The 27706-nt window shown below is 47.0% G+C and overlaps 1 long non-coding RNA gene across 1 annotated transcript; it reads left to right on the top strand.

The window, feature by feature from the left end:
• Positions 1 to 420: 420 nt before the first annotated feature.
• Positions 421 to 4440, top strand: LOC309868302. Its single transcript, XR_014313628.1, has 3 exons — positions 421 to 800; positions 3550 to 3654; positions 4255 to 4440. It is a non-coding gene; the product is annotated as an uncharacterized lncRNA (long non-coding RNA).
• The last annotated feature ends 23266 nt before the right edge of the window (positions 4441 to 27706 follow it).

Below are 27706 nucleotides of genomic sequence, written 5' to 3' on the forward strand. Positions count from 1 at the left end.
CGCCAAGAAAGACGGGAGGCATCCATTGTGCTGAAAATGCTGGAAGCAATGGAGCCAGGGCCCGGATGAAGGAACCCAGGAGTCAGAAGTGGGGTCCCAGCTTCCAGTGGGATGGGGTGGAAGGAGGGAGTTGGGAAGGTAGCAGAGGAGCTGTGGGAAGATTGCCATTTGTTAAGGCGGTGTGGAGAGGTCATGAGATAGCGTTGAGGAGAGTCGGCAAAAGTTTGTAAAAGCTGTTGTGGAGAAAGGGGTAAAGAAAACCAAGAAACGAAAATTAATTTGCGAGCAACCCGAGAGGGCCCGGCTGAGGTTGGAGATCCTGAATCTGAAACACGAGTTTCTGTGCTGTGTGGTTTGCTCTAGTGGGGCTCAGCTGCCCGTGGAGGGAGGGAACAGAAGGTTGGGAGTTGCTGGTTCTGGTTGAGTTTGGCTGGGTGGGCGTGGGCACACTGGCCTAGCTCTCGTGGCTTCTAGGAATTATGACCTCTGCACAAGCTGTCCCCTTGGTGTGGGGACTTTGTTCTGTCTTCTTTCTCTCCTGCAGGCTGACAGAGTGATGCAGAGACAGCTCAGAGGACCTCTCCCTGTGGAAACTCTTCCCCTTCATGGAAGCTTCTCAGCACGATATACTGAGATTATAGCACAGAGCTTATGTCTTGTCTTCTGACATGGGGAGGGATGGTGACCTCTTCATCTCCAACCAGCCCAGTGACCTTGATCCTCCCCTTTTGAGCACCCCGCTGTCCTAGTCTGGGATGCCTGTGGAACACCATTACAACACTGAAACCACCTGAGTGCTGGTGAGTATGCAGATGGGCATAGCTTTACTAACGCCCCTGGGGGATTGATGGGAGGGGTGGCAGAGGGGGAAGGGGAAGTCCGTTTATTTGCCTAGACAGCCCCTCTCTCCAGGGACATTAGAGTCACCTGTTTAACTCTTTCATTTCATAGATGAAGAAACTAAAGTGAAGGTCTAGGGAGCTTAAGCATTACTCAACTGTAATATAACTACTTTTTTTTTTTTAATTGATGGGCTTTTGGGGAGCAATTTTACTTTTAGAAAAATTAAGGGGAACCTCAGAAAGTTCCCCTATATGCCTCATTCCCCCTTCCAGTTTCCCCTGTTGCTAACATCTTGATTAGTGTGGTGCATTTCTTATAACTGAGCCAACACTGATACATTATTAACTCAAGTTCAGAGTTTACACTAGGGTTCATTCTGCTTTTTGTTCATCATGTGGGTTTGGACACATGTATCCACTGTTACAGTATCGTACAGAATAGCTTCACTGTCCCAGCAATGCCCTGTGCTGTCTATTCAACCCTCTTCTCATCTCTGCCTCTTCCAGAATGTCGTCTGAGATGACTAGATGACTAGAGTCATTCAGTATAGCCATTTTCAGGTTGGCTTCTTTTATTTAGCAATACACTTTGAAGTTTTCTCCATGCCTTTTTATGAGCTGATAACTCCTTTCTTTTGAGTGCTGAATGGTATTCCATTGTCTGGAACGTGCCGCTGTCCATTTATCTATTCATCTTTTTTTTTTTTTTTTTAAGATTTAACTTATTTATTTGACAGAGAGATCACAAGTAGGCAGAGAGGCAGGCAGAGAGAGAGGAGGAAGCAGGCTCCCCGCTGAGCAGAGAGCCCGATGTAGGGCTCCATCCCAGGACCCTGAGATCATGACCTGAGCCAAAGGCAGAGGCTTTAACCCACTGAGCCACCTACATTCATCCTTTGAAAGACATGTTGCTTGCCTTCTTATTTTGGCAAATATGAATAGAGCTGCTTTAAATATTTCTGCATGTTTTGTGTGTGTGTACATAGTTTTCAACTTATTTAGGTAGATATCAAGAAGTGGGGTTGCTGGATTCTAAAGTATGAGTATTATGTTCTGTAAGATATTGTCTAACTATCTTTTAAAGTAGCTGTACCATTTTGCATTCCCGCCTTATATCCTGTTGCCTTATATCCTCACTGGCATTTGATATTAGGGCCTTGGATTTTTAGCCATTCTGACAGGTGTGCAATGAGATCTCATTGTCTTAACTTGGAATTCTCTGAATTGGCCATCTGTAGATCTTCGTGAAGTGTCTGTTCAGATCCTTCGCCCAGTTTTTAATTGGGCAGTTTGTTTTCTTATTGTTGAGTTTTAAGAGTTCTTTGTATATTTTGATTTTTTAGAAGATTTTATTGTTATGTAATCTCTACACCCAAGGTGGGCCTCGAATTTATGACCCAGAGATTGTGAGCTGTATGCTCTACTGACTGCGCGAGCCAGGAGTCGGGTAATTCTTGGTGTATTTTTAGAAACCAGTTCTTTATCAGACATGTGTTCTGCAAAAATGTTCTCCCATTGTGTGGTGGCTTATCTCTCCATTCTCTTAGTATAATTACTTTCTGTAGAAGTATAATGTGCATATACACACACATACATTATGTATTTACATGTGTGTGTGTCCAAATTCTAAGTGTAGAGCTCTAAATATAATAAATGTCTTGATATATATACTTAATATAAGTGTGTAATAAGTGTACAGATTGTAAGTGTACTTAATTTTTACAAAGTGCACGCCTCCAGGTAAGCAGCACCCAGATCAAAGGCAGAAAACTTCCAACAGCCCCTAACGTCATCTCTGTGTCCCCTTTCGGTCACTCTTGGAGGCACTGGTGACAACTATCCTGACCTCAGACAACATAGATTCGTGCTTCCTGTTTTACATTCAGCCACAAATAGACACACACAGAATATACTGCCTCTCGTATCTGACTTCCCTTGCTCATCCACATTGTTGTGCACAGAAATCTTCTTCCATTCTGCTTTTCCTTTTCAATTATATATTATAGAAGCCCACAAGCGATGGGTGTTTGTGTGTGCGTGCGCGTGCACACGTGTGCATGTGTGAACATGCAGGCGTGTCTCTGTGCGTGTTTTTTTCCACGTATTGCCTTCCCCTGTGTGTGGTTCTCCATCTCTCTTGAACGCAGTGGATTCACCCGACACTTCAGGTTCCTCTGGGTGGTGGATTGTTTGGCTAAGACGGCAAACCTTGTGTACACGGTGCTCCCCACTCTTCCCCATCCACCCTCACGGCATCCCTGATGCCAGGAGAAGGCCAGGCAGCCTCAGGGAGCTGGGAATGTGGCCCACAGTGCCAGGGGGGACGTGGAGCAATGCCTTCCCCTAGGACTGGGAGAAGGGCGGTGCTTTCCACTTCCTTTCGTCCCCTGAGGCACCCTGGCTGTGACAGGGAAGCTGGGTAGAGAGGAAGAAGAGAGGATTTTAAGGCCAGCAGAGGCTTTTTTGCTTGTGGACTTTTTGAGGTGTTTTTTTTTTTGTTGTTGTTGTTGTTTGATGTTTGGGACCCCGGGCATATTCTTCCTACTCCCCATCACTCTGCGTGGGGTATCTCTCCCCATGGAGGAGCCTGTGATCCTGATAGGGGCTGAGATGCACAGAGGAAACCTGGGAGCTTAGCGAAGAGAACATGCGTCTGCTGACTACCCAGTGGGTGCCAGGCCTGTTTTAATTCTGTCTTCATCTCTAGGAACCAGATACTATTTCCCTCCATTTAACTGAAAACTGAGGTGCAGAGTGTGAATCTGTCCAGATCACACAGCTGCTAAGAAGGAGAGCCAGGATTTGGAAGCAGGTACAACAGACTCCAAACTTCTACTCACCCCAGTCCCGTGTTTTCTTCCTTCCTTCCTTCCTTCCTTCCTTCCTTCCTTCCTTCCTTCCTTCCTTCCTTCCTTCCTTCCTCACTCTCTTTCTTTCTTCCTTCCTTCCTCTCTTTCTTTTTTAAGATTTTATTTATTTATTTGAGAAAGAGATCCGAGAGAGCATGAGCAGGGGGGAGGGGAAGGGAGAGATGCAGAGGCAGAGGGAGAAGCAGACTCCCCACTGAGCAGAGACTCAGACCTGGGGCTCGATCCCAGGACACTGTGATCATGACCTGTGATCTGCCCTGCCAAGGGCAGATGCTTAACCCACTGAGCCCCACAGGTGTCCCCACCCCAGTCTTTTCTTGACCCCAGAATGCTGGGAGAGACTGAGGGCAGGGTTTGGGGAGGGATTCAGCTGTGCACGCAGCTGGAGCACCTCTCTCCACCCCGATGGGTGGGCTGGGTTCAGGGGGGAAGAGAACCCGAAACCAGTGTCACCAAGCCTGGGCTGCCACAGGTGCCTCCACACCACCCAGACCTCCATGGACCCTTGAGCCATAACTTACTAACTCTGTTTAATTTTCAAGATAGTCCTGTGGATTAGGCATGACTGTGTGAGGCACTTCTGCAGGGAAGAAACCAAGTGACTATAAGCCGCTTGCGCGAGGAGGACAGCTCCAGCGCTGCCCTGTCTTGTCCTCGGTGTGTCCACGAATTGCTCTACCAAGGCCCTGAGGAATGCAGGCAAAATGGTCTGTAAGTGCAGGTATTAACGCGGGTATCTGGGAGAAGGGGGATCACAAAGAATCTGCTCCCCGCTGGCAGGGACCACAAGGCAAATGTAGCGACCTCTACCCCCCAGCCTCTCTGCATGTTTAATGAGCCCCTGCCTGAAGGTGTGGTGGGCGCTACTCTTGCCCATTGCTTCCGTCTCTCCTCCAAGAATCCATTCTTCCGTTCTGTTCCCCACCCATCCCTCACCTGCAACACCACCTTCCCTCTGCAGCTGCCCTGCCCCAGACCTCTGTGTGCTCTTTTGAAAGAGAATCCCCCCCAAAGTGCTCCCAGGTTCTCCCAGCCCTGCTCTACCCAGTCTTGCCTTCGTTCTCTGCTGTACCCCGCTTCCTTGGTAAGCCCTGGGCCAGCTGCCGCGTCATCTCCTGTCTCCCCCAGTACTCCCGTGTCCCCCAAGCCACCCTCCCCCACAGAGCCTTCTCTCCTCCAGCCTCATAACCTTCCTCTTTAGTGGCCCCTACCTGCTCATGGTAGTGCAGATTTTCCACCTCTGGAAGTCTGATGAGGGGCCAGAACACATGTGGCTGATCCTTCCCCACAGCCTGGAAATGTTCCCGCTGCTTGCAGGGACCCAGCAGGAGGACAGGTGTGCTGTGTGGTCATAGAAGGAGAGTGCAGCCTGGACTCTGAGCCTGGAACATCAAATCCTGTGCCCTGACTTCCAGGGCCCTGCCCAGTTCTGAGAGTATGTGTGTGTGTGTGTGTGTGTGTTTTCAAAGGGACTTACTTTCCCCTACTGAATGCTTTTTTTTTTTTAACTTTTTAAAATTTATTTATTTATGTATTTGTCAGAGAGAGAGAGAGAGCAAGAGCGAGCACAAGCAGGCAGAGAGGCAGGCAGAGGCAGAGAGAAAAGCAGGCTCCCCACTGAGCAAGGAGCCCGATGCGGGGCTCAATCCCAGGACCGTAGGATCATGACCTGAGCTGAAGGCAGAGGCTTTAACCCACTGAGCCACCCAGGTGCCCCCCTGAGTGCTTTTTTTTAAAAAATGAGAGTTGAATTAACATTACCATCTATTTTTTAACAATTTCTAGACAACGTTTTCAGTGAAAACGTTGGAAACTGAGGTCAGTTATCACTTGTCCACTTACACATTCTTTTTAGAGTAACTATGGAGTACCTACCACGTGTTTAACATGGTGATAGAAGCTGGGGATGGAAAAACAAGATTTTGACTTTCAAGTGCAGCAATATAATGGGATAGATGAAGTAATAAAACTGAAGCTTACACAGTGACCTTTTGAGGGTCAGGAGTAGAAACCTCTGTGTCACGGGGATGAAGGGTACAGCATGGGGAATATAGTAACTGGTACTGTGTGGTGACAGATGAGAGTTATACTTGGTGCTGAGCAGGACATAATGGACAGCTTGTCAAATCACTGTGTTGTACACCTGAAACTAAAAAGACATTGTGTGCCAACTAGACTATGCTTTAAAAAAAAAAAAAGAGAGAGAGAGAAAAGGGAAAATAAAATAATAGAAATCCTTAAGCCAGACTAGGGAGCCAGGGAAGGCTTCCTGGAGGAGGTGACATCTGAGCTGAACCAATGAAATGAGTCCTTAATTCTCAAGGCACTTTCAGGTTCATGGATTGCTTTCACATTCATTATCATTCATAGTTTTCTTTCTTTTTTTTTTTTTTTTAAGAGTTTATTTATTTATTTGACAGAGAGAGATCACAATCAGGCAGAGAGAGAGAGAGGGAAGCAGGCTCCCTGTCGAGCAGAGAGCCCTATGTGGGGCTCTATCCCAGGATCCTGGGATCATGACCTGAGTTGAAGGCAGAGGCTTTAACCCACTGAGCCACCCAGGTGCCCCCATATATCATTTTCTTCACAACCTTTTGATCTATCCCTGAGATAAAATATAATTCCAACTTACACATGGGAGGGGGGCCAGCTGTGCCCAGGCTTAAGTGGATTGCCCAAAGGTCTCTCTCTCTCTCTCTCTCTCTCTCTCACACACACACACACACACACAATGGCCAGCTTCCTGCTTCCTGGTTCTGGGCTCTTTTAGTTCATTACCAGGTGGCCTGCCCTCTGCAACCCCACCACACCCCAGTGTTGTTGAATGCAGCTGAAGACCAGATAACAATTTTCTGATAATCCCTGGCAGGCTTCCTGGAATTGGCATGGGGGACACCTCAGAATAGCCCAGGGGCCTTGCCCAGGACTCCACCCCTAGGAAATCCCCTGGTCTGTGACCCCTCCGACAGACAGCCGGTTTTGACCATCTGCCCCGATGCGCTGTGCTCCAGGGCCCCGGAGGGACTATTTCCTGGAGCCTTGGCCATGTGCTGGATGCGAGGCCGTGGGTGGTCGTGGCGTGGAAAGTCCACTAACTGCTATGGCCTTTGCTTCTGGGGAATTCCACCCTCACCCCCAAGGCCCTTGACAGCCATCAAAATATACTCGACTTCTTTAAAATTAGGAAGTCATTGACACCTGTCACTTAGAGTAATAGGGGCTCTGTTTGTTCCCCTTACGTCTTCCTTTTCCCCACCACTTTCCCTCCCCCCTAGGACCCAGGAGCCAATGTTTATCATTAAAGACTCTGTTAGTTCCAATCTCTGGATGCATAAGGAATCTTTAAATTATTTTTACTATGTTTTAATTAACTGTTAAGGACACAAGCAATGCAACAATAACTTCCCCTGTAAAACTGGCAGCTTACAGATAAAATCGGTAGAACCAGGCAGCACCCGCCCCTTCTCCTGGTGCTGGGGCCTGCCTCTGATGTAGCTGGGCACCACGACTGCCACGGGGGCCCCTCGCCCTCATTTCTTTTCCCAGCCCTGGATCCTGTGGGCCAAGGATGTGTTCACAGGCACCAGGTGTCCAGGGGATGGATCCAGAAGGGGATTCACGCAGGTCTGGAAGTGGGCTTAGGACTCTCAGGAAGAGAACTCAGGGGTCTTGAGTTTGAGTGTGGTCTGGACTGGAGAACCCGGGGAAGCCGAGGACTCCTTGGCGGGAGGGAAGGGTCTGGCCTAGCTGTCAGGGCGATGTTGTGGTGCCTTCCTCCCCATCCCACTAAGAGACAAAAGTGCTTAGCAGGCCTCCCTTTAACCTAGCAACATATGGAATATATATACCCATAGGAAATAAAAGGTGCTGTTTTGAAGGTTGTTCCCCTCCCCCCCACCTCGTGAATAATCTATCACACCGTATATATTGTTCTGCAACTTGTTTTTTTCACTTACTCTGCAGTGAGGATTTTCCACATAGCTCTATGCTTTTTTTTTTTTTTTAACTGTGGCTCAGTATGGGTATGATTATATTATAGTTTAGCTAAAGATAAGTAGTACTGGTTGAGTGTAATTTTTGTGTGTGTGCTAAAACTCAATATGGGAATTCCAGAAAATCCTCGCATTCTGAAAACTTGCACACTAAAAATATCAGGCTGAAAACAATAGGGTTGGGCACACCTTCCAAAGTGTAGGCATCTTGGTAACAGTATCTGACCTGGGGCAGTAATGGAGGGCTGGGGAGAAAATTCGGGCAGCTCAGACACTGCGGCTCTCCGCTGGAGGCTACCGGGCCAACTGTCCTGTTGCTGCCGCAGGTGACAGGATAGTTTACAGGGTAGTGCAGATGGAAGGGAACGCTGAGCCAGGTGGGCACCGGAGGAAGTGTAACCCGCTTCCTGGGATGAGTCTCTGGGGACCAGAGCCCAGGTGCAGGCACGCATTTTAAATTTTCTTAAAATAGAGCTGAAGGGGCCCTATCCTCCGCAGAGGGACAGGCAGAGGGCTTTTCCCTTTTTTTCTTTCTTTCTTTTTTTTTAAGGTTTTGTTTATTTATTTGACAGAGATCATAAGAGGCAGAGAGAGAAGGGAAGCAGGCTCCCTGCTGAGCAGAGAGCCCAATGCGGGGCTGGATCCCAGGACTCTGAGATCATGACCTGAGGTGAAGGCAGCAGCTTAACCCACTGAGCCACCCAGGCTGCTTGTCCCTTTCTTGCTGAAGGACGCCGCTCTCTTCTTGCTACTCCAGCTCCCTTTGCTGGCTCGCTCGGGTGAATTGCATTTGAACCAACCCAACATGCACTTGGTCGACCCGTGGTCTCCCTGTTCATCAGTTCTGGATGAGCTCCACAATGTTATAGAAACCTGTGTCATAGAAGAAAAGATAGTATAAAAGTGACAACATTGTACGTGCTTGCAAATATTAGTAAAAGGAGAGATGGGGGAAAGGAAGGAGGGGGGAGGAGGGAGATGGGGGAAGAGGAGGGGAGGGAAGGGGAAGGACTGAAAGTACTTTAAGGAAACGGAGGTTGAGAGATCCCACTTACGGCTCATCGGTGGTCCGACACGGGGGTCCGAAAGGAGGGTCCACGCTGCATGTCTGAAGGCCCTTGAAGAAACTTTGCTGTTCTAGGGGGAAATAAAGACTGTGCATGTGTATGATATATTCCTTGAAGGAGGGTCTTTATCCTGCGATTGTCTTACTTTTTGTTTTAAAATGTCCTTGTTTGGGAAAGAACCGTCGTAAGAAATGGTGTTTCTGTGTCTGTGTCTATCTATCTACACGTTCTTCTTTGGCAAAGTACAAAGCCATCTGCTTTTTGCTGGTCCTCCAAGTGTTTTGTGAAGTTTTGCTGATCTACCAAGTGCAGAAGCCTCAAAACCACTTAGGCCACTACTGACTTCTGAGTAAAATGGTCTCTAAACCATCCTGGGAAAATGGTAGATCATTTGTTCCTCAGACCCCAGGCTCTTTCGAATGGTCCAAAGGAGAAATCTGGCCCTTCAGTGTCCTGGCCTCAAGGTGAAATTTATGTAACATGGTTCTCTCTACTCCAAGAGGAAGGGTTACTCAACTTATTTATTTTTTTAATATTTTATTTATTTTTTTGACAGAGAGAGAGAGAGATAGTGAGAGAGAGAGAGAGAGCACGAACAGAGGGAGGGGCAGAGCAGGGAGCCCAACTTGGGGCTCAATCCCAGGACTCTGGGATCATCACCTGAGACAAAGGCAGACGCTCAACCGACTGAGCCACCCAGGTGCCCCAAGAAGGGTTACTTTAAATCTTGTTTGAATTTCATGCTGTGTAAGTCTCCTTCAAGCATAACTTCTTTTCATAATGTAAATGGGGGAAATCTGGAGGCTGGAAGCCCAGACGGTGACGTGGGCCCCTAGATCCCCCTCACATCACTTTGATGATCCAGCCCACCCTCTGGGTCTCCCTTCTGCTCTCCCAGATGGGCGGGGGGCATAATGGTCCCTTTCCCTGAACAAAGGCCAGGTCAGGGAAGAGACTGGAATGGGGCTCAGGGGAAGAGTGCCTTTGAACTCCAAACGCTGCCCCTAAGCATAGGACCAAGGCACATACCCAGATTTCTCTCTGCTTAGAAGAAATCAAAGTCAGGTCAGATGTTTTCCCCCGTGCGCTGTGGCCCAGCACACTGTTCTGCCACAGCCTCCAGGCCTGGCCTACCTCTTGCAATAGACGTTCATCACGAGTATTGTTCTTGATGGTTCCTGGGCTTGTGCTGCCAGTGGTGGTCTGATCAGTCATCCATTCTGTGTTTCTGGGCTCTCACCTGTAGGTGGAGGAGAGTGCCCACATGATCTCAAAGTCTTCCAGCTTTTTCGTCCCACTGTCCGCCCACCTCCTAATTTAAGGGGTCACACCATCCTTGAACCAAAGACAGTCATTGAGGGACAGACTTTGCTAAGAGCCCAGGACTTTACAAATCCAGCTGCAAAGTCCCATGCATAGGAGAGAGAGACCACCCTCAAAATATTTATTTATTTTGTTTAAAATAAATTTAAAAGCAACGTGCAGAACAATAGTCCGTGACCATCTGTGATAAAGGGAGTACACAGAAGAATATTTATATGTATTCAAATGTCTATGCAGAGACTAGCTCTGGAATGATAGCTATTTAGGAGACTCATCTGGCAGGAGGGGGCAGGGCTGGGACACAGGAATGGGAGGGAGCCTTTTTGCTGCATACCCTTATGTAACATGAATTTTGAATTAATTGCATTTTCAAAATGATCTCACTAAAACATCCTGGTTCAGCCATTTCGTAACTACTGCTCTTTGGGTGAGGGACCTACTTCCAGTTATAGTTCCTCATCGAGAAGTGAAGACAATCGCCCCTTAATGTTATGAGTGAGAGTTAAATGAGAAAATGACACATGAAGAGTCAATCCCAGTGCCTGGCACATAGTGAGGCTTCCCTAAGAAGTAACCAAAGACTTATCAGACAGAGATGCTCAGCTCCGGGTTCCCAGGGAGCTGACAGATGAGCTTGGAGAAACCTCTCAGCACGGAACACTTGACCTCTGCATGGAGCAGGAGTGTTTAGCAGTGGATATGGTACAACTCACAACATCCCCTCCTCACCAAGCCCGGGGGCAGGGGCGGGGGAGTGGGACGGATGGCACTGGCCATGGGAGCCAGGTCGAAGGTCACTCCCCTGGATGGCGGGACAGGATCTAGAATTCAGGTCTTACAACCTTCTGTCTTGACTCCTTTGGATCCTGTTTCCTTCAAGTGAAAGCCATTCTGTATTGGTTGGTGGGGCCAGGTTAGGAGAGAGCCTTGGAATGCCCTGCTCCTCCCAGCCTGTCCTTCCTCTATGCACAGGTTGGGCTTGTTGGCAGGTGTCTGGTTGATGCCTGGTGGCCAGAAGCCCAGGGCTGGGTAGGGGAGCAATTCTGTATGGCATCATTGCTTGAAGACAGCTTGGAGACCCCCCTCTCTGGCTTCCTGTCCACTCCTTCATGTGGCCCCTCCGAATTCCCATTTCCTTTCTGGGTGGAATCAACTCTGGGAGCCATAGGAAGTTTTCTTGACATTAAAGGAAGAGTGTTGGTTAACCAGAGTATTTGAATCCCAGGACACGAGGCTCCAAGGACGGTAGAGGCATCTAGTCACTAGGTTCCCAGGATTACAGACAAGGACGTGGGGGTCTGGAGGGTGAGTGTGATATTATCAGATATATATTGGGGCTTGAACCCAGATCTTCTGACTCCAGGACAAGTGGCAGTAGAGGTTCTTAAGCTTCCTAGCTGCAGAAAACAGCTCTGAAACGTTTTATGAGGGTTTGTGTGTCTCTGCAGTGGTTCCCAGGGGATTGGGATGAGCAAACATGGGCTGGTAGTAACTTGCCAGCAGGGTGTTAAACACAAGTCATTAAGCCTCACGAGGGTTCGGAGAGGTAAACATGGCCATCCCCATTGCAGAGATGAGAAAACAGAGATTTAGAGAGCGTAAGTCAGCCTCCCAGGGTCTCCCACCCAGACAGAGACAGAATCAGGATTCAAGCCCACATCCATCTGCTTTGAAGCATAGTGCACTTTCCTGTACAATGAAGTTCAAAGTTAGAAATAGGGCATGTTTCCCACTCGCAGGCTTTGCAGGTGAAATCAGAATGTGGCTATTTCCTTGGAGCTGGTAGATCTTTCTGGGCCCGACCAACACAAGGCAAGTCAGTTTCAGAAAGCCTGGGGACTGCTGGTGAAATCCCCTTCGAAGGTGGATGTGTGGGGTTCCTGGATTGGTGATACGTGAAATGAACTGGTTCTCAGACTTGCATGTGAGCTGATGTGATCTCTGACGCTCTGAAGGACCTCTGCACACTTGTCACTGTCAGCTCCTCCGAAGCCCGTAGCCACACTCTGCACTGTCAGTTCTGCTGTCCTGGTCACAGAAGACTGGCCAGTGGGTTGGTGCCCAAGCCGGTGGTCGGGGTCCTTTCAGGTGCTTGGTAAAACCTCTGTGCCATAGGGGTCTTCTGCATGGGACAATGACCGTATGACCCAGGTGGATCCTTTCTCTTGGAAAGTGTGAGTACAGGAGAGACGTGAGGAGCTGGGAGCTGTGTCCTGAGCAATGATGAGGCTGGCTGGGAGTCCCCAGGAGGCCCGATCAAGGGCCCTATCCGCATAGCTGCTGGGTTTTTTTCCCCAGGATTCTTCTTCCTCATAAATCCTCATGTAACTCAAGGCTCCCCGCATTCTTGAGCTTTCAAGGAGCGTCCTTTCCCCTTGGCTTCCAGTAACACCAGCTGGAGTCCCGTCTTCCCTGTAGCTGTGGGGAGCCCCAGTGTTTCTGAGAAGCATCAGGAATGCTTAAACTTTCCATAAACCTACCCCAAGTGTCTGTTGATAGCTCGGCCAGTTGCCTTATGCATCTTAGCACCCATCTTCCTGTGACAAAGCAAGAGAAAGGCCAGGAACTGAGGATATCCACTAGGGATCGAACCTAGTGATTGGCTGTGGATTCTAAGGCAGGTTAGAAGGAAAGGGGCAGAGGCGCCTGGGTGGCTCAATTGTTAAGCGTCTGCCTTCTGCTCAGATCAGGATCCCAGGGTCCTGGGATCAAGCCCCGCATTAGGCTCCCTGCTCAGCGGGAAGCCTGCTTCTTCCTCTCCCACTCCCCCTGCTTGTGTTCTCTCTCTCGCTGTCTCTCTCTGTCAAATAAATAAATAAAATCTTAAAATAAAAAAAGAAAGAAGGAAGGAAAGAGTCGGTGAGGTCAGTGGAAAGGAGGTAGGGTCAATGGAGAGGAAGTTCTGTGAGAGCCAGGGTTGTAGGAATCGAGGTTTCGGAGGAGAGAGCTGGAAAGATGGGAGCTGGGCTTCGAGTTGGCTGCAAGAAGTTGCAATTACAGTGGGACGGAGATAATTGGTAATGACAGCTCTAGGAGGTGGCTGGGGTAGGGTAGAGGACAAGATCATTAGAAAAGAGGTGTTTGGGGCGCCTGGGTGGCTCAGTGGGTTAAAGCCTCTGCCTTTGGCTTGGGTCATGATCCCAGGGTCCTGGGATCGAGCCCCACATCGGGCTCTCTGCTCTACGGGGAGCCTGCTTCCTCCTCCTCTTTCTCTCTCCCTGCCTCTCTGCCTATTTGTAGATCTTTGTCTGTCAAATAAATAAATCAAATCAAATCAAATAAAAAAGAAGTGTTCAAGGAAGCTTGTGTAGTACATATGAAAATCCCCATGACTTGAGAGATAGGAATAATGATGGCAGAGGGTGACCGTGTGCGAGGAGCTACGGTCACAGAGAAGTTGTCCGAGCATGAAGCACTTGGGGCGGGTGTTAGCACATGTCCCTGGGACAATTTTCTCTTTCCTGAGTTCTGATCTTAGGACAGATTGTTATCAGATCATGCACTTGATAGGAGTTTATCTCTTGGATGATGTAAGGTGACAATCTCTTTAATAGTTTGTACTGACACCTGTCAGCTTTGCTCTTACAGGCTTCTTTCCAGGGCGCTTTTTTTTTTTTTTTTTTTAATTGTTGTAGGAAGAAAGAAGAGGTAAGCTTGTTAAATAAGGATTGCCATCATTCCTGCCCCTGCTCTACAATATATCTGAATTTAATGTATCCCATGACAGATAAAAGCACCCCCATTTCTAACGGGGAGCTTTGATTTTAAACCAATGCATAAGACAAGAGCCTGGGGTAAGGAGGTTTCTCCTGATGCCAAGGTTGTGCTTGGTCCTTCCTTTGCTGCCCGGGCATGTTGGTACCTGGGACACAGTAAGATGCTTCTGTGAAGTGGGAGAAGGGGGATTGCGGAAAGCCGTTGCAGGCAGAGCCAGATGGGAATGAGCATGTGGAAACAGAGGGGCAGGAAATTGGGTCCTTTAAACCATCCAGGTTCATGGAGTCACAGGGAAGCCTGCTTGAGCCTAGCTAGAAGACCCCCAGTCCACTTCCCACTAGACCTCTGGGTCTGCTTTCATCTCTGTAAAATCAAGAGGTATGACTCAGTGACCCCCGAATTACATTTCAGCCTTCAATACTTCATTCCCATCCCATTTGACCAGACCACTGGAGAATTGGGGCATTTACTGAGGCTACTCTTTTTTCTAGAGAAGCATCCAATAGGCCAGGCAGTCTCACCTCCCCAAGTGATCTAGACTCCCGCTGTTTCCCTCCCTAGGAGCAGGAAGTTTGCTCTGTGTTTCTCTCTTGCCACCACAGAATGGATCTGCCAGCTCTGAGCTGGGTGACCCAGGACAAATTCTCTCAATCTCCTGGAGCCTCAGGTAACAGCGCGCTTTCAGTAGCGTTCCTACTACACAGACTATAATATGGCATGAAAAATACCCTGAACTCTGAAAGGAGGTGGTGTTATAGGAACTCCATCCTATTTCCGCCATGTTTGAGTTTTTGCTATATGTGCATTGCTTTTATATACATTCATACTTATTTTTGTATTTTGAATGTTATGTTTCAGTTTTTGACTTGAATGGTGCCAACTCAGTGTGGAAATAGCATGAGGTGACTTTCAAGAGCTTTGGCCCATCATGTACGTTTGATGTATTTTTTTATGTGGAGGAATTGGTTCTTATTTACTAAATGGGGTCAGAGCACAAAAAGTAGTCAGGGCTGGTAAGGGGGCTGGGGGCCCACCCTGCATGAAGAAGGAATCTCCTCCACCCCACCCCTGCCTCTGGCTTCTGCATGGGTGGTGAAGGAAGGGAAGAACAAAGTCTTTGTGGCAGTTGAGGACAGGTGGTCTTGGAGGCACGGCATTCACTGGGGTTCAGAGGTCAGGCCAACAAGGGAGCAAGTCCTCTTAAGCCAGGAGTGGCTTAGCTGAACTCAGCACTTGTTGGGGGGAAGTGGGTGGTTTGAGTTTTACTTTCAGTTTTCAATCAAAGTCATTTCAGGATGAAACCCATATAACGGTCCGATCTCTCAGCCAGATTTCTCAGCAAACCTGGGCTCCACCCCAGCCCAGGCTGCTGAGCTTGAGTCGGAGGGGGTGCTGGGGAACGTGAACAGTTGGAACAAGTTTTCTTGCAAGGCGGTGTCCTGGACTCTGCATTTCAGCCAACCATCCCAGCTGGGGCGCTCAGTCCTGATTCTACCACTACATTTGGATGATGGAGGCAAGTTGTTCGACCTCTCTATGTCACAAATGGGCATCCCCAAAAAAATGTCTGGAGCATCGTTTAGCACCTACTGTGTACCAGGCTGGTGCTGTGCCTTCAAAGATGAGTAAGACACAGCCCTTGACCCCCGATTGGCTCACAGGGTCGAGAGAGTAGAAGGAAATACAGAGGAAGAGCGTGATGACAATTGCCACTCATGGGGGCCCACTCTGCCCAGGGGCTTTGCTTATGTTATGTTCATAGTCCTTAGTGAGGCTCAAAGACAATGTTTCTTGGAGTTTGGGCCGGGGACCATCTGTCAGCATGCACTGTCCTAGGACACACTCCTGGAGCCCGGGGTCAGAATTATGGGGTTTGGGTTAGGCACCTTCAGTTTTAACCAATATCTTGAATGACCCTCATGTATCCCAAAGACCAAGATCTCCCACACTAGGTGGTAGATATTCTACTTGAGTAGGTTTTACCAAGAAGAACCTGGGCTGAAAATATTTAAATTGCTCTGGATTTGCCAAGGTGTGCCTTGGAGAGACTTGATTCAAACCCAGAGCTCGGGTGACCAGTGTCCCGCTGTGCCTGGGAAAATTCCGCTTGATGCCTGTTGTCCCACATAATTAACAGCAGCCCTTTTCACTCTCAAAAGCATCTTGCATTGGATAATAAATTACAGGGCTACCCTAGTGGGAACCCCTGGCCATTATTCTGTCCTGTGCTACTGCCTTTTCTAAAGGTCAGCTCATGTGGTTGTGGGAACACACAGAAGGTGGGGGGTGGGTAACCTGGCTGGGGAGGCAGAGGGGAGGTGGAGGGAGAGGAAGGTCAGAGAAGACGTCTCAGCTGGGATCCCCAAATCCCCTCTTTGCTATTAGGATAGCAGAGTAGACAGTGGGGATTTTAAAGAAGGAAATTGATAAACAACTGATTTCTATCCCCTGAGAGCTGCCACCCCAGCAGCGATTATAATGACAATGAACACTTACTGTGTTAGTGCTGCTCACCAGTGCCAAGCACTGTCCCGACCATTTCACATGTATCATGTAGATGAGACCAGAGCCTGAAGAGCAGCTGGAGGGGTAACGCTGGGCAACTGGAACTTCCCTGCCTGGGAGACTGGGGGTCACAGGGCAGTACTGACCAAGGACCCAGGAGTCCAGATATCCAACTTAGTCACAGAGCAGTTCCTGAAGCAGCCTCTGTCAACTGTGACCTTTCTGGATGATGGAAAAAGTCAACACCAAGATTCTGAGTCTAATACTTGGTGAAAAAGGGCTCATTTTTCCTTCTCTGGGGACCTCTAAGAACAGAGCTGCCCGCACATCTTGACTAGTTTAGAGCCAGCCCTGCCCGGAAGCAGGAGGATAGAGGAGATGACCTCTGACTGAGGTCCCCTGGAGCCTAAGGGGTCTGTGATCATTACAACCACATGTCAGGACCCGGAGACATTCCGGTTTCCTGCTCCTTCACCTGGGGCCCGGGGCTGTGAGGCCCCTTTGCCTGTGTATTTAGTAGGTCGTGCCCTTTTCCCTGGGCCTCTCAACCTCCTCCGTAGTGAAGACTTCACTGTCCCCCACCAGCAGAACCATCTGCGCTGTCTTTACCTGGCTCTCCCTTGTACTCTATCCATAGAAGGAGCTCGAGTGTGAGTACAGGACATGGGTCCTCCTCCAGTGGTGTGGCTTCATCTCCAACACACATCTGGATTTTCTAAGTCAAGCCTGGTTCTTTCCTGGTACCAAACTCTTTCAGGGACAGGGTGGAGGACCCAAGGCAGGGAGCCAAGACACTCTCCATACCTAAGCTTACAGACTTGCATTCTCTCTGGACAGCAGAACCAGTGGCCATGGTCATATATGCCCAAACCGGCCAGATGTGCTGCCCCAGCCCAATGTGGATATTCTCCAAGTGTGCTTTTTAACCCAGAAGACCAATGAAGGCCATCCCTTGAAGGCACTAGGCCACACATACATTTCTTGTTTAGATCATCCTGAATTGGGCAGCTGGAGGAAAGGATTGGCCCAGGGCCCAGCCAAACAGAGAGGTTCCTTGGAGCCAGCTGCTTGGCTGGAACAAAACTGACAGCTCAACAGATGGGAAGAAAGCCTAGTTGGGGGGAATTCAGAGGAGAGGGTAAGAGAGTGAGGGAGAGAGAGGGAAGGAGTGCGGAGCAGAGCGGATGAAAATGAGGAGAGAGAAGCAACAGGCATGGGGATTAGATGTGGGGGGGAAGGAAGGGAGGTTTAGGGTGGAGGCTTCCTCTTGGGGCTGTAGGCCAAGCAAGTGTTGGCGGGGGCGGGAAGATTGGGGAGGAAGGGAAGTCAACTATGGTTGGGGCACATTGGACTCTCAAGGTAGAATCCCAAAGTTTCCCCAACTTAGCTTCTTGGGACTCTGGATAGTCTCTATGGTGAGAAAGGGGTGGGGAGAAAAGAGAAAAAGTATTCGAATAACTCACAGGTACCATGCATTCAGCTCAGCTCATACTTTTTGTGCGCATCTATTTTATATGCCAAGCTCCATGCCATGCGAGGCACTGGGCATAAGAGGGGTGATGAGGCACAGTCTGAGGGACACCTGCCGTGCACTCAGGAGGCAGGTGAGGGTGCTTAGGAGGGATGGGCTCGGGGTACCGAGAGTCCTCCCAGTAAAAGAGGCAAATAAGCATGATTTTTATGCGAGAGCTGCAGGGTCTGAGTGTTGGAAGGGCAGCTTGTGGGTTGGCTCCCGAAACCAGCCAGACCAAGGCTTCTTTTCATATACGAACAGGGTCCTGGAAGAGAAGTCATCTTGCTTATCCTGGGAACAGGGCAGGAGCCGAGAGAGGAGAGAAGCCGTGGGCTCCGCAGGCCACGTGGGAACCTCAAATCACATTAAGTTGAAAAAATGTCCTCCCCCGATTTTTTTGAGGTTTTTTTCTTTTTTTCTTATTTTGAGTTTTTTTGTTAGTTTGCATTTGGTTTTGACAGGAAGACTTCTCAGAGACTTTATTATGTAAATGTCCAAGGCTTGGAGCATATGAGCTTTTTGAAGTAGATCTTGTGGCTTACTTTGAGTTCTGCTGTGGTGGTGGAGAGAACTTTCCTATCTTGAAGGAAGGGGAAAAAAAAGCTATGAATGGGGACACTGATCTCCCGGGAGGTCTGAGCCCCTGGTTCGCCATTCCACCTGTCCCCAAAAGCTCTTTGAAAACCCTTCAGCTAGATTAAAGATTTGATGAACTTGCCTTTGTTCTCAGTGATTTGACCTTGGGTGAACTGCTCCAATTCTTTATGGCCTTTCCATTTTCTCCTCGTTGAATTGGGATAATGGGCGGCAATTCATTCCTGTCTTTAGGGGCAATCTTTCCCCAAAGCGTTTATGTGTTGCATTATTAGTGTCCACTTCCCTGAATTGTTCTGTATTATTTCCTCTATAGGCTCTGAGCCGAGCTAGGTTGAAAGCACCCTGAGGGCAGAGGCCCTTCTCACCACGGTGGTTCTAGGTCCCCCCATCAGGGTGACAAGACGGAACAGCAGGGGACCTCAAGTCGGGGGACTGGATTTGCTTCCCCACTCTGCCCCCTTAAGCTCTGGGATGCTCATTCCTTCTTCTATGAACAAATGGTGTGTAGTGAGCTGAGGGAAAGTGATTTATAAACTAAGTTTCCATAGACTCCCAGTTATTTTTATTAAACATGCTGATTGTGTTTGAGGCACCGTGCAAGCTGTTGAAAATCCCGTGATGCACTGCTGTTTTGCCTGCCTCCTCACATTCCGTCTGTAGGTTGATACAACAGGCGATGATGGTGGAAAATCACGCTTACAAAGCTTCAGAAAACCTCAGCATTGCGAATGGGGAAATAGATATATTGAAAATGCAGGGAAAATGGGTGCCATTTCATGAGCTCTGGCTCCCAAGCGATCCCTTCCTCTTAGGGGCAGCCGTACCCCGGACCAAGAGCAGGCCCACGGGACACTTTACTTTTGGCTGTAAACGGAGAATTAGAAAGAAGTACTTTTTGTGCTCAGGTGAACTGGAAGTTGGGAGGGTTGGGGGGCAGGGGAGGGGACAGCACAGGGATGAATGGAGGTGGGAGAGGCCGGCGGCGGAGCAGACAGACCCCGACCCAGATGTCTAACTGAAACAAGGGAATGTTGTGAAGCGGTGGGTCTCTTGTGGCTCCATCGCGGCCCCCTTAAGGACCACCCCGGGAAGTCCTCTAGAAAAGCCATCCATCATGGACAACAGTCTGCTTTCTTTCCCCCCTGCTTCAATATCCATAGCACAAAAATGTGCTTCACTAATGGAAACCTTGTGCTGACCTCTCAGAGGATTGAGGCAGTGAGCGGCAGAAGAGGAAGCGGCTGTGTGTGAAAGAACACAGAGACGCAGGCCAGAGCTCCCACGTCTGTGCGTGCACGTACACGCACACGCACACACACACGCACGCTTGCCTGGGCATGGACCAGACAGGGACAGGCAAAGCCTGCTCGCGTTGGCTATGATGACAGCGACAACAAGGAGGCAAAGCGGTCGTGCCCTGCAGCTCCCCAGGTCCGCAGGCAGGGCTGTTCTGTGTGTCTCAGGGATTCAGAGGCCCCTGAGTGCTTAGTATGTCTGGCTGGGGTTTTCACTGGCTCGCAGACCCTGTTGGAGGGGGGGAAGAAAGAAAGAGAAAGATCGAATTTCAGTTCCCCTCAATTGCCCTGGGTTTGTGCAACGGGCTAACGGTCATTGTGAGATGGTCGTCGGGAGACCTTCTCGGTCCTCAAGGGGGCCTGCCTATCCTCAAGGACAACGCACCCATCAGAAGTCCTGGGTCTACCACTCTGACCTCTGTCTTCACCCACAGTTGTGTGAGAGGGAAGAGACCGTCAATAAATACTTCCACGTATATGAACAAACAGCAAGTGTGGGTATGGAATGAGCCCTGACCCACGTTTTGGGAGACGGAAGCGCTAGTCCTGGATCTCTCGGAACTGGCTGTGTGACCTTTGTCAGGTCACTGAACCTCTCTGATCCTTAGAGCCAGCTACCGAAAGCAGAGCAGGGCAGACAAGACAGTCTCTGAGGCTCTCCATTTCTGACCCTCGACGGGAATCTTGTCCACTGGTGGTTATCTGCATGAATGAAGAGTTGCAGAGGCGTGGATAATACAAAACAGTGGTGACCTAACTCTAGCTCTTTCTATTTTATTTTCTGTTTGCCTCTGGAATGTAACTGCAGCACGCGTTCAGACACAAACTTCCTCTCCTTGCCTGGCTCTGTTCAGCCCTCCTGGCCATGGGTGGGGGTGGAAGAATGTGCTGTTGGTTGAGGGGGAAGGTGGTGGGTGTGGGAGAGGAAGGGTCTTGCTTGGGGGCAGGAGGTCGTGGGGGAGGAGTGCTCCAGGCACCGGAGAATTGATCAGCTATAAGATCATTCTAATCCCTTCCCCTATTCAAAAAGGTTAGAGATGGTGAATAGAACATTCCTCGCATGAAGTACTGAAGTACCGTATATACTTGCCTATGAGAAGCCCCCTGGAGAACAGTAGTGTGTGTTTCCACGAGGAGCCTCAAGGGAAAGAATCAGAGAAGTCCTTGTTCTCCCTCTTGTCAATGACATACTTTCGCCTTCATTTCCAGCCAAGATGGGGCCCGTGCAACCCTGGATTGCGAGGGCGGTAGTCCCGGATGGGGGTGGAAGACAAGGCTTCGGTGGGGAAATCGGAGGGTGGGGGGGCTGCTGCTGCTGCCATTTTGCCTTCCCCCGGGCTTGGCAGAGAGGACACATTTCTCCCGCAACAGCATCTTCTATGTGAGCATATACGGTACGTGAGGCATTCCAGAGTCCAGCCGCTAGCCAATCAGGAGTTGGGGCCTCTCTTCTCCTTTTTTTTTTTCTTTAAGGAAAAGTTTTGGGTCCTCTAAGGAGCAGCAAATCAACTGCAGTCCCCAGAGTTGTCATCCCCTCCCCCAATCTTCTACCCAAAGTTGTGTGTGTGTGTGTGTGTGTGTGTGTGTGTGTGTGTGTGTGTGTGTTTCCCTGATGGCCTCCCTGCGGGATTGGACAAGTGGCAGGGTGGTGGGAAGTATAAGCAGTTTGATGCAAGAAGGGAAAGGCTGCAACTGTTGTCCCAAGAGATGTCAAGGGGCAGCGGCAAGGCGGGAGGGCCCGATGACAAGGTTGCAGCCAGCTGTGGGGTGGACAAGGGGAGGCCTACATGGTGCTACAGTGTGGCGGGGCCCTGCAAGTCAGACGCAGAGCTGGCCAGCCTCCCAGCTCCCTCTTGGTCTAGAAATCTGGGTCCTAACTCTCCCACCACACCCCCCTCCTCCTTAAGCGTGACCTGGCTTTGCCCCTCCGCCTGGGCTCTGTGGCTCTGACACGGGCTCCACTTCCAGGCTCAGTTCTCTTTTTTTCTCCCTACAGCTTCTCATGCCCGTGTCTGGCCACTTCCAGTTGGCCTCCTGTTTCTTCTTCACTTCTCCTTCGCTTAGTTCTCCTTTTGTTTGGGGTTGGAGCGTCTCAAAAAGCAGAGGGACAATGGCCTAGCAGCCTGGAGATGGGGTGACAGCCCACTGGGCCCATGTCTTGGTCTGAGCCCCTGAAGGACTCAGCTCCCTTCAGTCTTCCCCTAGTACTTCCTTTAAATGGTGGACTCTTACTCAGAGGAAGAGACAGTTGAAGAGAGTAAAACAAGCAGCTTCTTGCTCAGGCTCTCACCATTCAGAAAGCAGAAAGCACCTGCCGCACACTATGGAGATGTGGCTGGTCTAAACCAGCACCTTGACTCATGCCCTGAACTTGGTGGGTCCTCTGACCACCAGCAGCAGCATACTTAGAATCTTAGAAATGCAAATTATCAGGTCCCACCCCAGACCTGATGAATCAGCAGCTCTGGGAGCAGTGCCCAGAGATCTGTGTTCCCCCACTTACTCCCAGGGTCATGATGCTCACCATCATTTAAGAAGCACTGCCTTAGACCATGGTCCCCCAGATTGTCCTGCTCGGGCGCAGGGTCTGGGCCTGTCCACACACTTGAGGCTAATTTTGTAGCTCCAAGATTCCTCTTTTAATGGTTTTACCATGGAAAGAAGTTGAACATTTATGTACAGCAGGCCTGGTGTAACTCCCATTTTTAGATGCAGTGACCTCAGCCAGGCGTTTTGAGAACGAAGATGGTCGGCTACCATTCATTTTTACTCCCTGTTCCTTCTTTCCCTTCATGATTTTAAGTTTCTCCTTTGACAAAAGTTTTCTTTTCTTTCTTTCTTTTTTTTTTTCCCCCCCAGACTTGGTGGCTTTAAGGATTTCGAGTCTAGAAATCACTTAGAAAAGAGTTTCTGTAAGATAGAATAATAGGGGATACAGCAGGAGAGAATAGGTTTGATGATGAGTATTGATAGATCGATACTCCCATGGGAGTATTGGTACCCATGGGAGTATTGATCTAGATTTTGTTTGGATTGTCTCAGTTCTAAACACAACACCCTAAAATCCACACTGGTACAGTGACACTTGTGAGATGACCTTTGTTTATTTTAATTTTTATTTGATTATTAGGAAAGGGCTTACTATATAGTTGGAAGATAGTATAATGTAACCAAGTCCCTTCACTTTTCGGTGATTCAATTTCACATTTTTAACACAGAGGTTAAAAACACCTTTCCTAAGCCTTCAATTTTGTTTCTTTTAGATTCTTTTCTTCTTTTTTTTTAAGTTATTCATTTTGCATTTTTTAGGAGAGAATTTTCTATGGGTCTGTTATATTTCTGTACATTTTGTAAAGAGATACATGGGCAGCTTTTTGTTTTGGACTACCTTCTTAGGAATGTTTGTGTAAGAACAGCCTCAGATAACAGAGAAAATGTCTCTCTTTGGAGAGTAAGGTTTTTTCTACAATAAGATAAAGATGTCTCTGTTCAGGAAAAAGCTCAGGTAGATTTGCTTACAACTTCTTATGAGAGATTGTAATTTCCAGAGCCATGTGATACAAACTCAGAGCCCATGTAGCATTTATCTGGACCCACCTGTGTCACCGTTATGGACTTGGGGCGTTGGAAGAGTCAGTGTGATTATGAAGCTTATGTTGCTTGGGGTGCCATATGTAATGAAGTCCTTTTTTTTCTGACCCGGGAGTGTCGTGTCTTCTTCTAGCATCAAGGAAAGTGTAGTAGCTTAGTTTGCTCACTTATAATCAGGGTAAAATCTTAGATCCTTCATAGTTCTTGACGAAATTACTTCAGACTTGCAAAAACAATACAATGACTTCCCATTTATCCTTCACTCAGCTTCCCCATGTGTTAACTTACATAACCACAGCACAGTGATCAAAGCCAGGAAATTAACATCATATACAATTATACTATTAACTAGTATGATTAATTAATCTGTAGATCGTATTTAAATTTCATCAGTTGTGCTACCAATGTTCCCTTTCTGGATGAGAATCCAATCCTGAGTGACACAAAGCTGTTATTTCTCATGGCTCTTCTATTATCCCTTAATCCAGGTTGATTCCTCAGATTTTCTTCGTCTTTTATGACCCTGACACTCTAAAGAGCATTGGCTAATTTCTTGTAGAAAGACCCTCAATTCAGATTTGACTGCAATTTTCACATGATTAATGCATTTGGGAGCGGTGTGGGAGGAGACCACAGTGATACTGTGTCTTTCTTGGTATATCATATTAGGAAGTCCATGATGTCAACATATTTCATTAGTGGTGAAGTTGACTTTGATCATATGGTTAAGGTGGCGTGTTCCAGGAGTTATCTCTATAAAGGCACCGACTTTTTCTTTGTAATGAATAAATATTTTGTAGTGAGGTACTTTGACACTATGCAAATACTGTTTCTCATCATACTTTTGTCAACTAATTTTGTTTTTTTTTTTTTAAAGATTTTAATTATTTATTTGACAGAGAAAGACAGCAAGAGAGAGGGAACGCAAGCAGGGAGAGTGGGAGAGGGAGGAGCAGGCTTCCCACTGAGCAAGAAGCCAGAGGCAGGGCTCAACCCCAGGACCTGAGCCAAAGGCAGATGTTTAACCCACTGAGCCACCCAGGCACACTTGCCAACTAATTTTGGAGCCAATTGTTTAACAATATTTTTCTTTCTTTCTTTCTCTTTTAAAAAATTTTTATCTATCTATCTATCTATCTATCTATTTATTTATTTATTTATTTTAAAAGTAGGCTCCAGGCACAGCATGGAGTCCAGTGTGGGGATTGAACTCATGACTTTGAGGTCAAGATCTGAACTGAGATCAAGAGTCAGATGCTTAACTGACTGAGCCACCCAGACACCCCAACAATACTTTTTTAAATGTACAACTTAGCAGATTGGACTACAAAGTTCATGACATGGCTCTTCAGCATCTGGACGTCCTATAAATCCCAAGCAGGATCAATCCTGGTATTTTCATAGTAAAACTACAAAGCACCAAAGACAAAGAGAAGATGTTAATAGCTAGAAGGAAAAGAGTATTCATAGCTAGATGATGACTATTAAGCCGAAGCAAAGGACGCCAAGAAAGCTTCTAGGTGCTGAGGGAAAATTTCTCTCAATCTAGATTATACACATACACACAGCCCTTGCAAAACAATCTCTCAAAAATGGATAAAATAATGGCGCCTGGGTGGCTCAGTTGGTTGAGCGCCTGACTTTTGATTTCGGCTCAGGTCATGATGTCATGATGTCAGGTTGTGAGATCCAGCTCTATGCTGGGCTCTATGCTTAGTGCAGCATCTGCTTGGGATTCTTTCTTTCCCTCTGCCCCTGCCCCCTGTGCTCTCTCTCTGTAAAATAAATATTTTTATTTTTTTAAAAGATATTTATTTATTTGACAGAGAGAGAGAGAGAAAGAGCACAGGTAGGGGGAGAGGCAGGCAGAGGGAAAGGGAGAAGCAGGTTGTTCCCCAGTGAACAAGGAGCCTGACAAGGGGTTCCATCCCTACAATCATGATCTGAGCCTGAGCTAAAAGCAGAAATTTAACTGCCGACCCACCCGGCACCCCTAAGTAAATCTTTTTTTTAAAAGGTTCAATTTATAGGAAAGATATATCAGGCTTAAACTTGTATGTAACCAGTAACATAACTTCAAAATATATAAAACAAAACTGTAAGAATCATGATGAGAAACTGACAAATCTACATCAGGGTGGGAAGATTTCAAATTCCTTCTCAGGGTGCCTGGGTGGCTCAGTCATTGGGTATCTGCCTTCAGCTCAGGTCCTGATCCCAGGGTCCTGGGTTTGAGCTCTGCATTGGGCTCCCTGCTCAATGGGAAGCCTGCTTCTCCCTCTACCACTCTTTTGGCTTGTGTTCCCTCTCTCACTATCTTTTTCTCTGTCAAATAATTAAATAAAATCTTAACTAAACTAAACTAAAATTCCCTCTTAATATTTGATAGATCAAGAAACAAGAAAGTAAAAAAATATAGATTTGGATAATACAATTAACAACCTTGATCTAATAGATGTACACAGAATTCTATTATACCTATGAAATGGAAAAGAGACATTTCTTTCAAGCATATTTGGAACACTTAAGAAAATTATCTACATTCTATGGCATAAAGCAAGTCTCGGGAAGTTTCAGTACCTTATAGATTTCATAAATGACTACAAATAAATTAAGTAAGTAATCAAAAACAAAGCAAAAACAAAAATGTAATTCCATGCTTGGAAATTTAAAGACACTTCTGAAGAACCCTAGGGTAAAGAATAAATCATAATGGAAACTAGAAAATGTTTAATATTGAATATTAAAATGTGGAGAATAAACTTAAAACAATGGTTAAAGGTGGTTAGAAATTGGTTAGAGGAAAATATGTAGCTCATATGCTTATATACTAGGAAAGAAGAAAGTCTGAATAGCAAATGCTGAATAGCAACAAGGTGAATATACAAATTTAAAAAATTAGAATAGGGGCGCATGAGTGGCTCGGAGGGTTAAATGTCTGCCTTTGGCTCAGGTCATGATCTCATGGTCCTGGGATTGAGCCCTGCATAAGGTTCTCTGTTCAGTAGGGAGCCTGCTTCTCCCTCTTCCTCTGTCCCTCCCCTACCCTCGTGCTCTCTTGCACTGTCTTTCTCAAATAAATAAACAAAATCTGAAAAATAAATAAATAATTTAAAAAATAGAATAAGAAAGTAATCTTTTAAAAAGTAGAGGGGATGATTAATAAAGAACAGAACTAACAAAACAAACAAAAAGGTAAAATAAGATTAACAAAGCTTAAAGAGGCTTCTTTAAAAAGATGGATAAAATTGAAAACTACCAGCAAGAATGACTAAGAAATAAAGAGAAACACACAAACAGCAAGAAACAAAAAAGATTCGACTACTTGCTATGGGTTGAAATGCGTGCTCATAAAAGATATGTTTAACCCCCAGTACCTATGAATGTAACTTTGTTAGGAAATAAGGTCTGTACAGCTATAATTAAGTTAAAGATGCAGTCATTAGAGTGGGCTCTAATCCATTATGACTGGTGTCCTTACAAGAAAGAAAGAGACACAGACATAGACACAGGGAGAGCCAACGTAAAGGTGAAGGCAGAGATTGAATGATGTGTCTACAAGCCAAGGAATGCCCCAATTTGCTAACCATCATTAGAAACTAGAAGAGAGGCACAAAACAGATTCTCCTTCAGAGCCCTCTGAAGATATCAATTCTGGTAACCCCTTGAGTTCAGGTTTCTATCCTTCAGAATTTCGAAATAATAAATTTCTGTTGTAAGCCACCCAGGTTTGGGGCATTTTGTTACAGAGGCCTTTGAGTCTAATATACTATTGATGCAGCATGAATGAAAATATGAGAAAGTCATTTACTGGCAATACATTTGAAAACTTAAGTGAAAAAGACAAATTACTGGCGAAATATTAATTGCCAAAATGACTCACGAGAAAATGAAAAACCATTAAATCTGATAATGAGTAGTTCACAACATCTTTATACAGAAAATATAAATCCCAGATGATTTTTTACGGGCATGCCAAGCAATAGAGAAAAAGACAATTCCAGTATTATTTTTAACTTTCTATAGAGCAAAAGAAAAGGAAACGTTTATTTCTTAAGATATTCCATGAGGCCAATATAATCCTGATACCCAAATGAAACATAGTTGGCAGAGGAAAAAAAGTCACAGCACCATTTTACTATGAACATAGATGTAAAATCCTAAACACAACATTACCATATTGACACAAGTCCCATCGGAAACAGATAACAAGTTATGATCAAATTGGATTCATTTCTGGAATTTAATTTAGTTCTCTAGATTTAGAAAAATCACTAAATTTAGTTTGCTACCTAACAGCTCATTAAAAGAAGGAATACCATATGAGCATCTCAATAGTGACAGAAAGTGCTTGATAAGATTCAATATTTGCTTTATGATAAAAGTCCTAGTCT

Source organism: Mustela nivalis, assembly GCF_964662115.1.
Source record: "Mustela nivalis genome assembly, chromosome: 7".
In the NCBI taxonomy this organism is placed as follows: domain Eukaryota; kingdom Metazoa; phylum Chordata; class Mammalia; order Carnivora; family Mustelidae; genus Mustela; species Mustela nivalis.